Source organism: Rana temporaria, chromosome 4, assembly GCF_905171775.1.
Source record: "Rana temporaria chromosome 4, aRanTem1.1, whole genome shotgun sequence".
In the NCBI taxonomy this organism is placed as follows: domain Eukaryota; kingdom Metazoa; phylum Chordata; class Amphibia; order Anura; family Ranidae; genus Rana; species Rana temporaria.
Window position 1 is genome coordinate 376,032,463 of NC_053492.1, and position 20,165 is coordinate 376,052,627.

Sequence of the window (20,165 nt, forward strand, 5' to 3'; positions counted from 1 at the left end):
ATTTTTCTGATTTGAGATAAAGCCGGTGTTGTCTCAAGATGGTGAGAACCTGCCTGACATGTTGCCGATGTAATTCTTTTGTGGCTGAAAAGATGAGAATATCGTCCAAGTAGACTACGAGGAAGTCATCTAAAAATTGTCGAAAAATGTCATTGACTAGATGCTGGAAGGTGGCGGGCGCATTACAGAGCCCAAAGAGCATGACCAGATACTCGAAGTGCCCGAATCTGGACCTGAACGCAGTCTTCCACTCATCTCCTGCCCTTATTCGGACCAAATTGTAGGCGCCCCGGAGGTCCAATTTAGAAAAAACCTGAGCTGATCGAAACCTTTGAAAGAGCTCGGGGATTAGAGGCAGCGGGTACCGGTTCTTGATGGTAATTTTGTTTAACTCCCTATAATCAATGCAGGGTCTAAGCGATCCATCTTTTTTCTCGACAAAGAAGATCCCCGCCCCCGCTGGCGAGGAGGAGGGACGGATGAACTTCTTACTTAAATTTTCTTCAATATAGACCTTGAGGGTCTTCAACTCAGTCTCTGACAAGGGGAATATGCGCCCAAAGGGAATTTCAGATCCGGGCAAGAGGTCAATGGGGCAGTCATATGACCGATGTGGTGGGAGACAATCGGCTTGTTTTTTGTCAAAGACATCCTTGAAGTCTAGGTAGGCTGGAGGAACATGCTGTAGGTCTTCAGGTGGAGTAGCTAGCGTGGAGCAGGCGACTGGAGCGGGTGCGAGACAGTGCTGGGAACAGTAGGTGGAAGGGAAGCTGACTTCTTTCTTGAGCCAATCAATGCAGGGCAGATGAACTTGTAGCCAAGGGAGACCCAGAATGATAGGGAACATGGGGGACGGGATCAAGTCCAAACAGAGGAACTCCCGGTGCCCAGAATCTGAGATGGCACAAAGAGGAAGGGTTTCCTGGGTAATCAATCCGGAACGGGGAAGAGAGCCATCAGCCAGATGAACTTGCAGCTGAAAATCCTTGGTACGGCAGGGGATACGCAGCTTTTGGGCCAAGAATGAGTCCAAGAAGCAGCTGCAGGCCCCGGAATCAATTATCGCCGGCAGACGTGTTGCCCCTTCCGGGAGCTGTAGGGAAAGAAAGAGGATAACATAAGTCTGAGGCAAACTGGTAACAGGGAAATTGATAGCAGATGGAGGTTTCGACTTACAAGGCCTTACTGGGCAAGTGCGCAAAAAGTGTCCGGCGGCTCCGCAGTACAGACAGAGGTTAGATTGACGCCTCCGGAGTCTTTCTTCTGGAGTCAGGGGGGCCCGTACTATACCAAGCTGCATCGGCTCTGGGTCGGGTAATGAGGTGTTTGGTGGAGCTGGGTGAGGCGGAGGTACTGGAGCATATCTTGGTGGAACCCAGTTAGGCCGGTTGGACTGGAACCTCTCCGAACGACGTTCTCGAAGGCGCCTATCCAGCTGAGTGGCGGTTTGGATTAAATCCTCCAGAGAGGCAGGGGGTGCCGACCTTGCAAGCTCATCCTTTAGGTTCTCAGAGAGGCCCTGGCGGTATTGGTACCTGAGGGCCAACTCATTCCAGCCTGTGTCAGCAGACCACTTTCTAAATTCGGCGGTGTAGTCTTCCACCGGCCGTCTCCCTTGATTTAAGCTGTGCAGAGTACCCTCTGCGGTGGCTGCACGTAGGGGGTCATCGTATAATTTCCCCATGTGGGTGAAGAAGGTGTCCATAGAGTCAAGTATTGGACTGCGTTGTTCCATTAAGGAGTGTGCCCATGCTTGAGGCTCCTCAGAAAGGAGAGAGATTATGAATCCAACCTTAACAGCTTCGGTCGCAAAAGTTCTAGGTTGCAAGGCCAGGTAAAGGGAACAGGCATTCTTGAAAGCCCGATATTTCCGGCGGTCGCCTGAGAATCGCTCGGGCATGGAGACCCGGGGTTCGGGATTACTCCCCATCATGGCAGGGCTTGCAGGAGCTTGGGCAGCAGAAGGTCCGGGTGAAGAGGCTAGGGCCGCAGTGGATGGACCTGGGGAACCGGCCAGTTGTTGGAGGCGGCCATCAATCTGGAGGTAGCCTTCCTGAAGCTTCTGGACTGCCTCTGTTAAGGCGGAGACCTGTTGGCACAGCGTCTCAAAGGGTGAGCGCGCCCTGTCGGTCTCAGACATCTGGCTGGTTTGTACTGTCAGAACCTGTACTCACCGAGACCGAGATGCTGAGGGCGGCTCACCTTTGCGACCCTGTGCAGACCACTCCCTGGAGTTGGGACAGAGGAGGGACGGCACAAGGAGGCACCGGCGCCGGGAGCTGGCAGGAAGACTTGGTGCAGCTGACAGAAGCAGGGCAGGTGCAGAAGACTGGAGACAAGCGTTGGTCAGGCAGGAACTGGTAGGTGAGTCTGGTAGGGTCCACAGGAGATGAGGGCAAATCCGAGTCACAAGCTGAGGGTCAAGGGCAGGAGAGTTCAGAGGGAGTCCATGAGAGCAAGCCGAGGTCAAGGGGCAGGAGACAACAGCAATCCAGGTAACGTTAGCCAAAGGGTCAGAGGTTCCGGGTGAGAGGAGAGTCGTCAGGAATTCCGGGTCAAAACAGGCAGGTACGGCAACAGGTAAACACATAGGAGCTGAAGACAAACCAGCAACCTGTTCAGGGAAGGCTGCTGGTTTAAATAGGAATGTCCGGCCTCTGATTGGCCCCAGGGTTGCCGCATACGTGCACGTGCGCGCTTCCACGCACACGGCGCGCTGCCGTACCGCGCATGCGTGCGCGCAAACCACGCACAGGCATGCGCCGAAATGTCATTCTACTGGGCATGTGCGAGAATCTGTCAGAGATGGAGCTAGTACCCTGACACAGCCAAAGGAGGGATTGGCAGAGAGGGGTAGCAGAGACACTGAGCAATTTGTAAGGTGGACGAGTCTGGCAGCAGCATTCATGATGGACTGAAGGGGGGAATAGTCTATTTAAAAGTAAGTCAAAGTACGTAGTTTAGAGATGTTGCGGAGATTGAGGTGGCAAGCTTTGGAGAGTGATTGGATGTTGGGCCAAAAGGAGAGTTTAGAGTCCAGGATAACACCTAGTACCCTGACATGTGGGGATGGGTGGATGGTTGTCTCTTAACAGAGAAGTCAAGGGAAGAGGCACATGGTGGAGGAAATATTATGAGCTCAGTTTTGGACAAGTTGAGGAAGTGGTGTGACATCCAGACAGTCTGTTAGTACGTTAGTTAACATGCCTAGGTTATTTTACAATTGTTTTTAAAGCCCGCCATTAACATCACTTCATACAGGTTAGTGGGCAAAAATGCAAATGCAAATGCCTCCCTTTCCCAATGCACACACTACAAGAATCTGCTTTACTCAAGAGAAATCTTCAGCAGAAGTCTTCTGTCAATCTAATTGCTCTCCCATAGCATAGACAGGACACAGTATTGGCATGGAGATTGGAATTAGGAACCACTAAGGCGGGGAAAGACCAAGGAGATCAACACCTCAAGAAGTGTCAGGTTCTCTGCAGATGTCTTCAGAGGTTGTCTCGCAAACATATTCTGCTCCAAGAAGTAAGGGTCCATCAACAGTGCACCTTTAATTTGACTTATGCAATTCTCCACTCCTCATCCCCAGTCAGCAATCATATAAAGTTCTCTTCACACCAGCTCACTCCTACAGCAGCCCTATACAGTTTACAGTTTACTCCCTCACTAATGCAGCCATACAAAGAGTTGTCTAATTCCCCCGCCCTTTACAGCAGCTTTGAGTTCTTCACAAAAACTTCCTCCCCTATATATTATACTCTTAACCCACCTTCCAAAGTCAGCCAGTTAAACAGTCCTAATACCCCCCCCCCCGACAGCAGCCATATGCACAGTTCTCTTCAAACCACTACCATAGCTTACTCTTAACCCTCACATGCAAGCAATATATACATTTATCTTAATCTATCACCCCAATAGATATATATACTTCTAATCCCTGTCCCCCAGTACCCATTTACACATTTCTTGTAATGCACTGCACCTCATATATATACTTTGCTTTTAAACCCCACATACATTATATACGCCACATATATGCAAGTCTATTACCCCCCCCCCCCACACACACACACAGAATATGGCAAAGGGAACCGCCTATTAGTCTTTTGTAATTCAACCCCAATAGCAGTTTGACATGAGTTAGAGACACTTATGAGATAATAAAAAATGTATTAACTGGTTCAATTGACCACTTTCTGACCTGTAGTTGTTCGGCTGAAAGTAAGTGCTCATTCTTAAAAACCTGTAGGGGGCTGAAAAACTGGTCTGTTGTACACAAATCTATTGACACAAGCCCTATATCCAAATCCAAATCGGTAAAATCTCATATAACAGATTTAAAATGTTAATGTAATTTTAAAAGTTGTTTTCAATCTTTTAATTCTGCAGTTTTCATTAAAAAAACATGATGATTCTGCCTAGCTAGGTACTTCCAGTTCTAGTGTGACAACTGTCTCCCAACTGAGCTCCTCCATTGTTGCTTTGTTATGTGAGCCCCTGATTGACACTACAAGCTGCCATGCAGTGGTGTAACCAGAGTTAGGCCCCATACTCACGACCAAACATGTTTGCTGAAACTGGCCCGCGGACCAGTTTCAGCATACATGTTTGGTCGTGTGTAGTTACGAGCGTACAGAATTTCACCGTACATTTGCCCGCCGGGCCGTTTTTCAGCAGACATTTATTTCCAAACTTGTTTTAAAACCGTCCGCTCAAATCCTGTCCGAACGTACATGTTTGGTGGTGAGTACACAAAACCAACGTACAAAAACCCCGCGCATGCTCAGACTAAATGAGGCCACGGGAGCGCTCGTTCAGGTAAAACTCACGTTTCTTTGGGATATGGCACATTCGTCAATAGAAAGATTAATTCTAGCAATAGAACACTGAAGCAAAACACACAATAACCAATGCTTGATGCCGTCGTTTTCTTCATTCTTCTCTTGCTATAACTAATCAGTTATTTAGCTCATGTTATTTCAACTGAGTTGTTCCATACTCAAAAGTGACATTTGTTAGCTGTGATGTAGTAAGATTTTTGCAAACTTTTATTGGCCCGACGTATCATATTTTTAGTGGTCCTCCACATTTCAATTTTTTTGCTTTTAATGTTTAATGGTTATCTTTCCCACTTTCTTTAGGTGTTTATAGTTATGTCACCATTTAGAATATTTTAATAGGAAATAGTTTTGATTTAGCTTTTGTTTGTATATTTAACATGATTTTGTTGAAGGTTGTTTAAATTGTCTACCATGTTGGCACACCAAATGACCCCCCCCCCCCCCCACATGAGTTAGTGAATATTTTAGATTAATCATTTTATTTATTTGTAATGTTTGATGCCTAAAATAATACCCACAGTATTACAAACAATAGGCACGTTTTTCAAATCAACAAAAAGGCTTTTATTTGAGCAAATTATAAAAAGGATCAAAAACAGAATGGCAGCACTTGAACAGCTAGCAACATACATGCAAACTTGCATTTCAAACATGGTGAAGGATAAACTAGCCAACCTCAGGAAGCACACAAAATAAAATCTGAAGCAGCAGCACATAACCAAAGCAACCCAAGCTGTGGTAGTCCAAACAAGATGCCATTTGTGGGGGATCAAATGGAAGGCAGGGCATCAACGTCTCCTCTTCCTTGCAACCTTCCTTCCAGGCTGCCTTCCAGCGGGTCTTCCCTGGGCCCTTGCAGGTGGGGATGATGTGGCAGCAGGAGAATGGTGTTCAGCAAGCCGGGCCGGGTCACATAGCCCAGTGTCTGGGGTCAGCAGCTCCCTCTGCATCCACCAAAGGGCCTGGTTGATCACGCCCTTTGCCAGTTGCCTCTGCTCCTCCGTGCCTTGATTCAGGTCATGTGCCACGGAGGCACTGTAGGCCTCAGTGGGGTTGAGGGGGGCCCTCATGATGGCACTCGCCTCCTGAATCATTTTCAGGCTGGCTTCCTCCACTGCCCCCAATTTCTTCTTACGGCCTGGTGGCCTAATATAAAGTGGAGGAGCCTGGCTGGTGGTGGTTGTCCTGGGGAGCTGCTGAACGCCACTGGGCCCGGCCTCCTCCTGGCTGCCACTGACCCCTTCGGCCTGGCTGTCAGTGAGGAGAGGATCTGCCACCTCCTGGCTGGTCTCTTCTTCCTGTGTAAAAAAAAGGGACATGTTGTAATATATTTAGGAATATACTCACTCACATTTTCATGCTTGAATCTTATTTTTTGCCTTGAATTTAAACTTGAAAACAGACTCACCCTCTGACCCCTGCAGTTGTCATCCCTGACACCTATTTGTTTGCCCACGATTTTAGATTTTTACTTCCCAGCTTGTATTTTATTAACCAATATCAAGTCAAGAATCAAACAATAATTAATATTATTACATAAATAGTTATGAAACTACTATACCTCATCATCGTAGAGGCGCAGATCTGCCTCTCTGTCAGCCAGGCCCTCTTCATCCGACTCTGCAGGGCTGTGGTGATCTGGGGAAGTCCCGCTGGGAGGTAGCGTGGAGGAAAGGTTGGGATTCAGACTCGACATTGATGGCCTGCCTTCCAGTTGATCCCGCAAAAATGACATCTGGTTGTAATACCACAGCTTGGGTTCCTTTGGTGGTCTTGCTGCTGCTCCAGATCTTAGCTGCTTTTGGTGAGCTTTGTACGCTCTCCTATATGTGCCCCTGAGGTTGGCAAGTTTATCCTTCACCATGTTGGCACTGCATTCTGGCACCCATGTCCTCATGTATGCTGCTAGCTGTTCAAGTGCTGCCGCTCGTACGTCCTTATTGTGGTAATGGTCCTGCTTTGAATCCCACAGGATGGGCATTTCCCGAAATTTATCCAGCAAATGCTGGATAATGTCTTGGCTCTGCAGGAGATCCATTGTGAATTTATTTTTTTATTTTTTTTATTCTAGATAGAAAAAATGAAAAGAAACCAAAAACACAATTAAAAAAAGCCTCCGCATTTACATTGATAGAATATGTTGTTAAAAAAGTAGTACCTATATAGAAATACAAACACAGTGTCTCTTGTTTTGAAAATGCTGGCCAGCTCTGCCCCATTGGTTGGTTTTAGCTAACATTTTTTTTTAACATGCCGCCCCTTTGGTTACATTGCAGGAAATAATATAAATCTACAACCATACACAATTCTTACAAATGACAGCATTCATCAAGGCACTATTGCATGTGTAGATATCCTGCCCCTCAGCATTGATTACATGAAAGAAACTTCCTAATGACCTCTGTCCAACCAACACAGAACAATACTTGGCCTGATCTGAATACACCCTACATAATTACTAATGAGTCACAGCATTTTTGATCTCTCTATTTTGTGATGTCTACAAAAGCATTTGGGTATGAAAATCACATTCTGGTATCCAAGAGACATAATAGCTTAATAAAACTGTGCAACCAACAGACCAAACCCCCATCCCATTGCTCTACATTTTAGAGCCCGCTGCTGATCCCATGTTTAAATTTCTTACCTGCCTCTCTCACAATCCTCGTTTCTTCCGCTCGCTGAATTAACACGTAACCTACGTAATCACGTCAAGCGCCTTTTATCCACTCCGCGTATGTATGAAACGCCGCCCTCGTCACCTTTGCCATGCCCCTAATCAATTGAAAAAGTAAATATGGCGTTAACTGTGTAGGTTCTGGAATCGCGCGAATATTCTCCGCGTAACCTACGTCAATACGTTGTTGGCATTCGCGACACTCCGCATATGCAATAATCCCCGCCCTCATCTCCGCCCCTGACGGGACATTTCCTCGTTTCCACGCCCCTAATCTCTGTGGGAAGGAAAGATGGCGATGTCACACGAGCGGGCACGGAGCTCTCATGGCGCAAGTGAAGGGACAGAGGCTGGACCGTCCCGATCCAGGCCTAAAAGATATAAAGCCACTAATATGGCGTTCGAAGAAATGGTGGAGTTGGTTTACATCATGAGGAGGAAGGATTATGATGGTGAATGTGGGCCCTACAAAACACCGAACCGTAGGAAGTCACACATAATGGACAAGGTGGCAAGGAGAATGAGGAGAATGTTTGGTGTCACCAGGTCAAAGGAGCAACTACGGAAGCGTTGGTCCGATTTAAAATTGAGGGAGCCACATCACATGAAGAAGATCCTCAAAATTCTGCGTAAAAGTAAGTCCATATTATTTAAGGGGGGGGGGGAATGTCTGCAATAATGTGTTGACATGTATTTTTTCACATCTGCCTCCTTGGCCTGCTTTTACTTTTGAACACGTGTAGATACTGTATTGTGTTTATGTCAAATAACAACCTTAAACAAATTTTGTGAAATAGTAAACACGCGTAATATGACATTGTTTAGCAAAAATGTGACGTTACTCCAGGAACAACACACCTGGACATGGCTGACTGGCCCCAAACTTGGTTTTCCAACATTGTTGAATAGCAAAATCACAGAAATTAAATTGAGTGAATGTGACAGGCAAACAAGATTCATTCTCCAAAATGCAAATAAAGCTGATGTTTTAACATCTTGAAATGCAAAGCACCTGTGTCTCAAAAATCAAAGTATATTTATTTGGAGGGTCGACGAGAATTAATGTTTTGGGGGGACATCCATTTGTGTCACTTCTTTGCAAAAAAGGGGCAGGATCAGAGCTTGGCCTAGAACTACGCCAAAAATGGAGGATTGCTGAAAGAATAAACAACCAAAAATCATCATAAATGTATCGTCTATGCAATGTGTGCGATTTATGATATACAATATCTGTGTGCTGATGAGTATACCTTTTGTTTTTTATTATTTCTTATAGGGGAAAGAAGACGCCAGCAATTGGAGGAGGCAGAGAGGGCCAGACACCCGGAAAATCAAACACCTCCACATGTTGAGCAGGAGGAGGCTGGGGAAGGAAGAGAGGAGGATGTGGAAGGAGAAGAGGATGTGGAAGGAGAAGAGGATGTGGAAGGAGAAGAGGATGTGGAAGGAGAAGAGGATGTAGAAGGAGAAGAGGATGTGGAAGGAGAAGAGGAAGGAAGAAAGGAGGAAGGAAGAGAGGAGGAAGAAGTTATTTTGGACTTAGAATTTATATCAGATGAAGGGCAAGTGGCGGAAGAACAATTTGGCAAATTGCAAGAAGGTGGATTGATGGATGAAGGAGGAGTCGAAGATGATGGGGAGGTGGTGGAAGAAGGAGGAGTGATAGAAGATGATGGGGAGGTGGTGGAAGAAGGAGGAGTGATAGAAGATGAAGAAATTGGGGATGTGGAAATTATCAGGCCATCAGGTCAGTGTCACCCCTATATTAATAGGGCCAAACATATGCAGATAGGCTGGAAATTATTTACATATTTTGAATGCCAATTTGTTTCTTTTTAGGGGATCAAGATGGAGTAGCACATTTTTCACGTGCAAGTGCTTCTATCATTATACAGCAACTAATGGAGTGCAGCACGGAAATGGACATTATGCAGGAAAGGATGCTAGTCATGGAGCAGAATGTGCGAAATGTCATTTCAGAGTGTAGCACGGAAATGGAGAACATGCGACAAAGGATGCTAGTCATCAACCAAAATTACAAAAATATCATGGACATGATGGGCCGTGTCAAAGACTGAACCACAGAAGCCCATCCCCCGCCCATCCCCCGCCCACAAAACCCTTTTTAATTTTTGTACTTTATAATACGCCAAAATTTCTAAATGCACACACAGTGTGCCAATATGTGCTAGCTGCCATCACAGACTATCTATTGTCTGTGCTTTGTGGGTACAAACCCCTCCTCGATCCTCAAGTAGTTGAGAGGAAGGGTTTGCTCCCACAAAACACAGACATTGATCACCCATGATGTCAGATAGCACATGTGGCCATTTGTCTGTTTAACCAATGACATTTGGCGAGTTTTCACTGAATGTGTGCATTTAGAAATTTTGGCGTGTTCCAGTGTGAAAGCACACCATCCATATGACTGACTGCTGTTCATTTTTTAAATTTTTGTTTGGTGTTGATCTTTTTTGGTTTGTAAATGTTTCCATTTTCAGATCACAAAACGAACAATAAATCTCACCTAAAGAAAGAAGTTAACTAATTTTTGTAAAAAAATAAAAATGTTTTGTGTTGTGTTAAAATCTTGTAAAAAAAATTAGACACAAACAAATGACAAGCCCAAAAATTCTTGCGTATAGTTTCAGTGAAATTATTCTTACATTGTGTTTCGATCATTATTATTGATAATCACTGTCAATAAAGACAAAAAAATAAATAATTAAAAGCCAATATTTTGTCTCAAGAATTTGCAGGAAATGTTTTCTGCCTAAAAATACACATTTCTTGTTAAAAAATGACTAAAATAAAAAAAAAAAATGAGACATCAAAAGCAGAAAAAAGAGTGGCTTCTTATTTCTAGACTGAATACCCAGTTAGTAGATGAGTGAATAATGTGCAAATGTGGTTAGTTAATACATCTGAGTAAGTAAATCTGGCACTAGAAGTGCACTATTTTTGGAGATAACCTGGAAGACAGAAAAATAGAGAAAAAGCAGTAATGACAAACAACTGTATAAAGTCCAATGGTCTAATTATTTATTAGTTGTGAGAATATTCCTTTCTTTGGGGGCCGAATTAGAAAGAAATATGATCTGGCATAGCAATGGCCCCCCGACCCATGAAGTACTCAACATATTTGTCGCGTACCTCACGAGCAGATTGGGGGGCCAAGCCAGCGCGACCAGTGTCCAGGCCAGGAATGTTCTCTGAGGGTAGTCCTGCCTCAGAGCCCATGGAGGCTAGGTACGTCTGGGAGTGCCTGCGTAGAAAATTGTGCAAAATGCAGCAGGCAAATATAACGGTGTTCAATTTATATTCCGCCAAATGTATCGATGTCAGGAACAGGCGGAACCGGTTGCTGAGGATCCCAAAGGCATTCTCGACTACCCTCCGAGCCCTGGACAACCGAAAATTGAACACACTCCTCTCTGAGGTGAGGGTCCTCTGGGGAAAAGGCCGCATTAGGTGAGGTCCAAGGCCAAAAGCCTCGTCCGCTAGGAACACAAACGGAAGTCCTTCCACATTATCTTCATCTGGTGGCAATGCCAGACCACCAGTTTGGAGACGATCATAGAAATCAGTCCGTGCGAACACTCCCCCATCTGACATCCGGCCGTTCTTCCCCACGTCCACATATAGAAACTCATACTGTGCCGATACCACCGCCATCAACACAATACTATGATAACCCTTGTAGTTATAATAGAAGGACCCCGAGTGGGGTGGGGGCACAATGCGGACGTGTTTCCCATCTATTGCTCCACCGCAGTTAGGAAAATCCCACCGCTCGGCAAATTGGGAAGCCACAGACTGCCATTCCTGTGGTGTGGAGGGTAGCTGTGGGGACAAACAAAAAAAGAGATTTAGTACTTTGGCACATAAACATTGCAAACATAATCATACAAGCATCCTTGTGCAACTTTACATTTTTTAAATAGCATTTGCAAATTATGAAGGGAGAATTTCGGGGCACAAATATATAGGGCCAATTAATTAATAAGAGACTCCACAGCCCTCTGATGGGGACAAAAACACTTTGAAGGGGGGGTGGGGGGTGTTTAAACTGTTTTTAGAAAACCAAAAAAATAAAAAAATAGTGGCATGGTGGGGGTTGGCCCGAAGATAGCATGCTGGACAGGTTAATATTGGGTAAGATCAAAATATGCAGGTAGGCCAAAATAAAAAAAACATGTAAAAGCTGATATCAACATGCATAGTGAGAAAAGGGAACGTTAGTTAAACACACAGCATATCTGGGAAATAAAATAAAAAGTTAGTTTGCCACATTATTAAAGACACATTGTGAGGTTAAAATGAGGAAACTTACCTTCATATACTCCTCGTGCATAACTTTAATGATGGCAGCACACGTGTCCGGTATGATGACCCCAAGCGCCTGCGGAGAGATGCCTGTTGAGAACTTGAGGTCCTGCAGGCTCCTCCCAGTCGCCAGGTACCGCAACGTGGCAATAAGCCTCTGCTCGGCCGTGATGGCTTGGCGCATCACAGTGTCCTGCCTCGTGATATAGGGGGACAGAAGATCCAGCAGACTGTTGAATACGGGGTCCGTCATGCGGAGAAAATTCCTATAGTCATTAGGATTATTCTCCTGGATTTCCCTAAGCAGAGGCATATGTGAGAACTGGTCACGCTGGCGCAACCAATTCTTGGTCCAGAAACGCCTCCGCCCCCTGTTTCTGGCCAAAGTACTGGAATAATGAACATATCCAGCAGCCATCCCATAAACAGCACCAACTCGCGAAAATTGACGCTGCTGCTCCATCATGGCTTCAAACCGGCCGGCTGGTCAGTCAAGAACACACTCCAACAGAAAGCACAATCAAATCCAGTGGTACCTGCAAAGAACGCACGACACACAGATACGAACGCACAGTACGAATCTGCTAAGCAGAACGAACTGCACGCCTGTACCCGAATGCCAACTACGTACCCACAAGCACACGCACTGAACGAGAAAATACTACCTGCTAAAGCCTGGAGACCGAGAAGCGCGAATCAGCTCTAACCAAACCTTCACTAACACGAGCAAAGCCGTAACTAGCAAAAGCGGAACAGAGGGCGTCGCCATTGACTTTGGCCTTTCCCTTTATAGTGACGTCAAACGTGGATTACGTGCACGCGTTCAGGTCCGCAGGGAAATATCGTCCGCTGGTGTGTACAAGCCAGCGGGCCAAATGAAAAAACAGCCTTGTACGCCGGAAACAGCCCGTCGGACATTTCGAACGGACATGTTTGCTCGTGAGTACTCGGCCTTATGGTTGCCGGGGCAGAATTTTTTTTTCCGCCCCCCCGCCCCCCTTATATAAACATCCACTCTGGTTATAAGGATAATTAAGGTGCATTTTGCCCCCCCCCCCCGGCACGCACGCACACACACGCGCGCACACACACACACCATACATAAGATAGCAAACAAACTATTTTTGGTTTTGTAAAGTGCATTTTACCAACAGTTGTTGAATAAATGTACTATTGCTGGGATTTGTAGTCCTCTGTAACTGCTGCTATTCTGCATTACGTTGTATATAATGTACTATTGCTGGGATTTGTAGTCCTCTATAGCTGGTGGTATTCTCCATTGCGCTGTATAATGATTATACTGCGCAATGCAGATTACCACTGACCAGTTATAGAGGAACTACAAATCCCAGCAATAATATATTAACCAGCCTGTATAATGTATTATTGCTGGGATTTGTTGTTCCTCTATAGCTACTGGTGTTCAGCATTGTGCTGCCTTTTTTATACGATGCACAATACAATACAAAATAATACAATACAATGCAGCATACCATGTGCACTTTGTCTTTGTTATATTACATACCAAAGCTTCAAAAACTGTTTTGTCTGATTTTGGTCTTTAAAGCTTTAGGTATGGCAATTTGTACAGTTACACTGGTCCAGCTTTGGACACTGGCCTCCACTAAGGAGGCCAACATTCTGATCATCTTATTTATTTAAGAGGTCATTGACATCTGGTCAGTGCTGGTTGATTTTGGGTCATATTTGAATCATGGATGTGAGGTGTGGCACAGTATTTAAGAAAAGATCATTGAAGATTTTGTACATTTGTGTTTGGAGGTCTTTGTATTTTGCATTTTGATAGTACATATGTTAGTTTAAAAAAAACACAGAGGAACTTGGATGTTTTATTGTATATTGGATGGATATCGGTTATGATTTTATCATTGTTGCATTATTCGTTTATGTCAGTATTGTACAGTGCAAGTTGATTATCACTTTACACAACAATTTAGTCAGCACATACATTATTTATTTATTCTCTGATTCACACACGTGATGTGGATGGGGGAACTCCTCCCACGCGATATTGTGTTCTGACAGTGGGGAGACTTCCCTGCCGTCAGAATACAATGATCAGTGCTGCCGGTGGCACTGATCGATTGGGAAAAACTCAATAGGCTGGTTGTACAGAATGCAATTTGGTAGACCGACTTCTGTACAACCAGGGTGCCCATACATTAATTTAAAATGTGACCAGTCCCTGCTGAACCCACTGAATTTTGATCCATGTATGGTTGGCTTTTGTTAGGATATTGGAATTGAGGAGATATTTGTGGTCACTATAAGCTGAGCCATTGTTCAAGCATTCCTAATTATTCTTTAATAATTATTAATAATTTTGGTTTATGTTTATGTTTATGTTCAGATGCTCAGGGGTGGACCATTCTATTGCAGTGCCTTCATGGGGAATATAGGGCTATATGAATGTAGGGGTATATTACTTTTTTCAATTCCGACAGACTCACTCTCACTTTGTTCAGAAATCCTAATGCCGCGTACACACGATCATTTTTTGGCATGAAAAAAATGTAGTTTTTCAAAAACGTCATTTAAAATGATCGTGTGTGGGCTTCACATCATTTTTCAGGTTCTGAAAAACGACAAAAAAAAATTCGAGCATTTTTTAACGTAGTTTTAAACGATGTCGTTTTCGGGTTGTAAAAAATGATTGTGTGTGGGCTAAAATGACGTAAAAAACCCGCGCATTCTCAGAAGCAAGTTATGAGACGGGAGCGCTCGTTCTGGTAAAACTACCGTTCATAATGAAGTAAGCACATTCATCACGCTGTAACAGACAAAAAGGCGTGAATCGTCTTTTACTAACATGGAATCAGATACAGCAGCCCAAAGGCAAATGGAACTTCCTCTTTATAGTGCCGTCGTACGTGTTGTACGTCACCACGCTTTGCTAGATCATTTTTTAAAAACGATGGTGTGTAGGCAACATCGTTTTAATGATGAAGTTGGGAAAACATTGTTTTTTCGACATGCTGAAAAACAAAGTTTTTTTCATGCTGAAAAATGATAGTGTGTACATGGCATTACAGTCTACAATGACACATTCTCCAGAGAAATTTAAAAGGTAAGGTAATTTTTTTTTTTGGGGGGGGGGTATGCTGTGTGAATGGGAACATATAGCAGACATATAGTGGGGTTTTCCCACATTTGATTACAAAAGCGGAAATATTTTCTGATTATATATTTCTTCCCATTGTTCTTCAAAATTGCTAGTACCCTTCAAATCATTATAAAGAATACAGCAAATGTATTTTACATCATCGGCACTGTGGGCGGATATTGCATTCAGTTTATGAAGGACGCCTATAAAGAAACTAATATAACATTATTACAGAAAAAAACAATTTTGTCATCCATTGAAATGTTCTTTTCACCCTTATAATCATTGCTGTAATATCCATGGTCAGAATAACATCTAATAATGAAGTGAGACCAATGAGGTTATAAATCGAAAATAAAATACAGACAGCATCACTGTTTTGCCACTTTATGCCAGCATTCAGAATTTTTACACAAGGACTTTTTTCTTTGTTATCACTGTTATTACTGACACACACTCATTTCTGAACTTGCCCCCTAAAATAATAAGTAATTTTAATGAAACAGTTGGAAAGTAACGATTAACAAGAACATTATTATAGACACTGTCCAAATGGCTAATACACGACCCTAGGGTGGAGGGTACAGTTGGGACATACAGGATTTCAAAATTAACAACATAACCAAATGTAAAAAGGGCAGCAATAAGTAGACCACTGGCCACCAATGTAAAATGTTGGGCTCTGAAGAGAGAGGTATTCAGTGCCAGCTCTTTGCGTGATATGAAACCTCAATATTTCTAGTAATGTTGCAGAATGCCCCTTTACTCGCCTTACTCAGCTACGGCCCTTGACTTTCGGTGCAATCCTCTGGGCTCCCTTATACTCTTCTGAACTTTTCTGTTACACTGTTATATTTTAGTGTGCTGCCAACTAATGGTCAGATGTGGAAATTATTCCTTAGCATCCCTGTTACTCATATTGTTTCATCGACTGCAATTCTTTGTTCAACACTTGTGCCATACCTTTCTACCATTCTAGCTGTATTGTTAATTTACCCTGAATTCGTATCATATCTATCAAGTTGCTCATCACTGTTTGTCTGATACTTTTACATGACTGCAACATCCAAGCCAGGTACAAATTCAGTCCTTGACATGTTATTTCTGTTTATTCTTGTCCAAGGTAGATATTAGGCAATTAAAGGAATTCCTCTTATGCTCATCAACAGAACTGATTGCATGACCAATCCCTAAATATTTATTTATGTGGCTAATAAAAAGTTATGGAGAACAAACAGTTTTCAGGCACATATTCTTTTTTTTTATAAATTCTTTTTTTAAAACAGTGTGATAATTCCACAAGAAAGGACATCTTACATCCATGTCATTTAACATAAATCTTGCCCACTTCATAATCAACAACAAGTGCTTCAAACATAGTTACCCTTTCCTTTTATATTTCCCCTAACCAAAATTGGCCAAAATTATAACAAACAGAAGAAGAACAAGAGAGAAGAGAGGAGAATATATATATATATATATATATATATATATATATATATATATATATATATATATATATAAATAAAATAAATATAAATAAAATCATATTTATCCATTTGCCCCTCTTTCCTCTATTAGCTACAGGTTATTATATTGATGCTTCCATTACTACTAAGAGGCTACGGAGACTTATTCTATCGGTTCCCTATAAATAAAATAGGGGATAGGCACACAATCTTGACATGCCCAGGATTCTGATGACTTTGGCTAAGAGACTCTCTATTTTGTCTATACTTCATGACTCATCTATCTCCAAGTTGTCTAATGTTTGGTAATAAATGCACAGTGACAATAAACTTTTGGACAACAGAAAAGCTAGCAGGGACATCTTTTTAGCATATACAGTGGATATAAAAAGTCTAAACACTCCTGCTAAAATGTCAGGTTTCTCGGATGTAAAAAAATGAGACAAAGATAAATCATTTCAGAACTTTTTCCACCTTAATGTGACCTATAAACTGTACAACTCAGTTGAACAACAAACTAAAATCTTTTAGGTGGAGGGAATAAAAAAAAAAAAAAAAATAATATGGTTGCATAAGTGTGAACACCCTTAACCACTTCAGCCACGGAAGGATTTAGCCCCTTCCCGACCAGAGCATTTTTTGCGATACTATACTGCGTCGCTCCAGTGTGACGTTGTACCCAAACAAAATTGAGGTTTTTTCCACAAATAGAGCTTTCTTTTGGTGGTATTTGATCACCTCTGCAGTTTCAATTTTTTGCGCTATAACAAAAAAAGAGCGTAAAAGAGCGTAAATTTTGAAAAAAAACTATTTTTTTTACTATAATAAAGACCCTCTAAATATATATATATATATATATATATATATATATATATATATATATATATATATATATATATATATATATATATAAAACATTTTTCCACAGTTTAGGCCGATATGTTTTCTTCTACATATTTTTGGCAATTTTTGTTTTTGCAATAAGTGTATATTGATTGGTTTGCACAAAAGTTATAGCATCTACAAAATAGGGGATAGATTTATGGCATTTTTATTATTATTATTTTGTAACTAGTAATGGCGGCGATCTGCGATTTTTATTGGGACTGCAACATTATGGCGGATACGTCGGACACTTTTTACACTGTTTTGGGACCATCATTGTCATTTATACAGCGATCATAGATACAAATAGCCACTGATTACTGTATAAATGACAATGACAGGGAAAGGGATAAGTGTTAAATGTGTCCTAGGGATGTGGTCTAACTGTCTCACTACAACATGACAGAGATCACTGCTCCCGATCACAGGGAGCAGTAGATCCCTGTCATGTTGCTAGGCAGAACAGGGAGATGCCTTGTTTACATAGGCATCTCCCCGCTCTACCTCTCCGTGTCATGATCGAGGGCTGCCAGCGAACATTGAGTTTGCGGGACACGCAGGCATGCTCCCACAGCGTGCGCCTGCTAGGTGACAAATTCAAAGTGACGTACAGGTACGCCTATTTGCCTGCCTTTCTGCTGACGTAAATCAGTGTGCAGCGGTCGGCAAGTGGTTAAACTAATACTTTTGTTGAAGCACCTTTTGATTTTATTATGGCACTTTTCGACTTGGCAATATTTTCCCACTCTTCTTTGCAAAAACACTTCATAACTGTCAGATTGGGAGGGCATCTCCTGTGCACAGCCTTCTTCAGATCACCCCAAAGATTTTCATCGGATTCAGGTCTGGGATCTGGCTGGGCAATTCCAACTTCCAATAATCTTCTCCTGGTGAAGTCATTCCTTTGTTGATTTGGATGTTTGCTTTGGGTTGTTGTCATGCTGAAAGATGAAGTTCTTCCTCATGTTCAGCTTTCTAACAGAAGCCTGAAGGTTTTGTGCCAATATTGACTGGTATTTTCAACTGTTCATAATTCCCTCTACCTTGACTAAGGCCCCTGTTCCAGCCCTAAAGCATGATGCTGCCACCACTATGCTTCACGGTGGATATTGTGTTCTTTTGGCAATGTGCAGTGTTGTTTTTGTGCCACTCATATGTTTTAGAATTAAGGCCAAAAAGTTCAACCTTGTTTTCATCAGACCATAACACATTTTCGCACATGCTTATGGGAGACTTCAGATGTGTTTTTACAATATTTAGCCAGGTTTGGATGTTTTTCTTGGTAAGAAAAGGCTTCCTTCTTGCCACTCTACCCCATAGCCCAGACATATGAAGAATACCGGACATTGTTGTCACATGTACCACACATCCAGTACTTGCCAGATATTCCTTCAGTTCATTTAATGTTGCTGTAGGCCTCTTGGCAGCCTCCCTGACCAGTTTTCTTCTTGTCTTTTCACCAATTTTGTAGGGATGTCCAGTCTTGGTAATGTCATTGTTGTGCCATATTTTTTTCACTTTATGATGACTGTCTTCACTGTGTTCCATGGTATATCTAATGCCTTGGAAATTATTTTGTACCCTTCTCCTGACTGATACCTTTTAACAATGAGATTCCTCTGATGCTTTGGAAGCTTTTGCTGTAGGATGCAACAAAGAAAATTTCAGGAAAGACCTACTAGAACAGCTGAACTTTATTTGGGGTTAATCAAAAGCACTTTAAATCATGACAGGTGTGTATTCCTATTTAACATTAGTTTAAATGTGATTGCTTAATTCTGAACACAGCTACATCCCCAGTTATAAGAGGGTGTGCACACTTATGCAACCACATTATTTTTTTTTTTTATTATTACTTCTCCCCTTTTTTCCTTTAGGAGCATTGGGCAGAAGTGATGTTTTGACATTGCTTCCGCCCTGCAATGATATGGAGACGAGTGGGGCCATCTTCCCCTCATTCATCTCCATACTCAGGCAGGGACAGGACCAGATCGCCTCTCCTGCCACCGATAAAAGTGATCTTGCGGCGTATCCGCCGCAGAGGCCACTTTTATCCGAAAGCAGACCGCCCGCTCTTGAAGAGGGTAGCGGGGTTATGGTAGCTAGCTGCTACCATACCAACGGTATTCCTCTTCAAAATAACGATGTATTCCTGCGGCGGGCAGTCCGTAAGTGGTTAAAAAATGTTTGTCTTTGTGTAGGAATTAAATTAGGCCATTAACAATGAATGCAAGTATTTAATTATGATAACTGAACTTTAAAATAGGTCGTAAGAAAAATAAAAATTTTACAAAAAAAGGGAGTCATAAGTATTTATTGTTTATGGTAAATAGCAATTGTAACTTGTTCATCTAATTAGTAGTAAATTAATGCAAGTTAGGAAATTTCTGAACAACTTTGATTAGATTTTTGACTGTAGCTCAGTGGTGGCTGATGCTTCATTATTTTGGGGGGGGGGCAAACAAACCCCCCCTGCCGCCAGGTCTGCACTTACACCATCCAGGGTCGCAGCTTCCCCTCCTTCTCGGCTACATGAAGTCCAGGCACAGCAGATGGGCGAAGCAGTAGGAGAGTAGCCTGGTGGACAGAGCCAGGCTTCAGCACGTTTCAATAACAGACATCCCCATCTTTCTTCTCCCAGCTCAGACTGCACGGCAACTCTGCCTCTGCACATGTCACTGCCAGAGACTGCTCACTCATTGGCTGCCTCCTGCTCCCTCCACGACCTCCTCTACTCCTCCTCTCTGCTGCTTATCCACTCCAACCACAGCTGCACACATCACACAAGTGGGTGGGCTTGGGGCACAGTGCTCACCCTTTTTGAAGCCAATTAGAGC

The 20,165-nt window shown here is 43.0% G+C and overlaps 1 protein-coding gene across 2 annotated transcripts in view; it reads right to left on the minus strand.

Moving 5' to 3' along the window:
- The window catches only part of SYNDIG1 (synapse differentiation inducing 1), a 443,483-nt gene that overhangs the window by 229,274 nt on the left and 194,044 nt on the right, over window positions 1-20,165 (minus strand). The window lies entirely within an intron of this gene.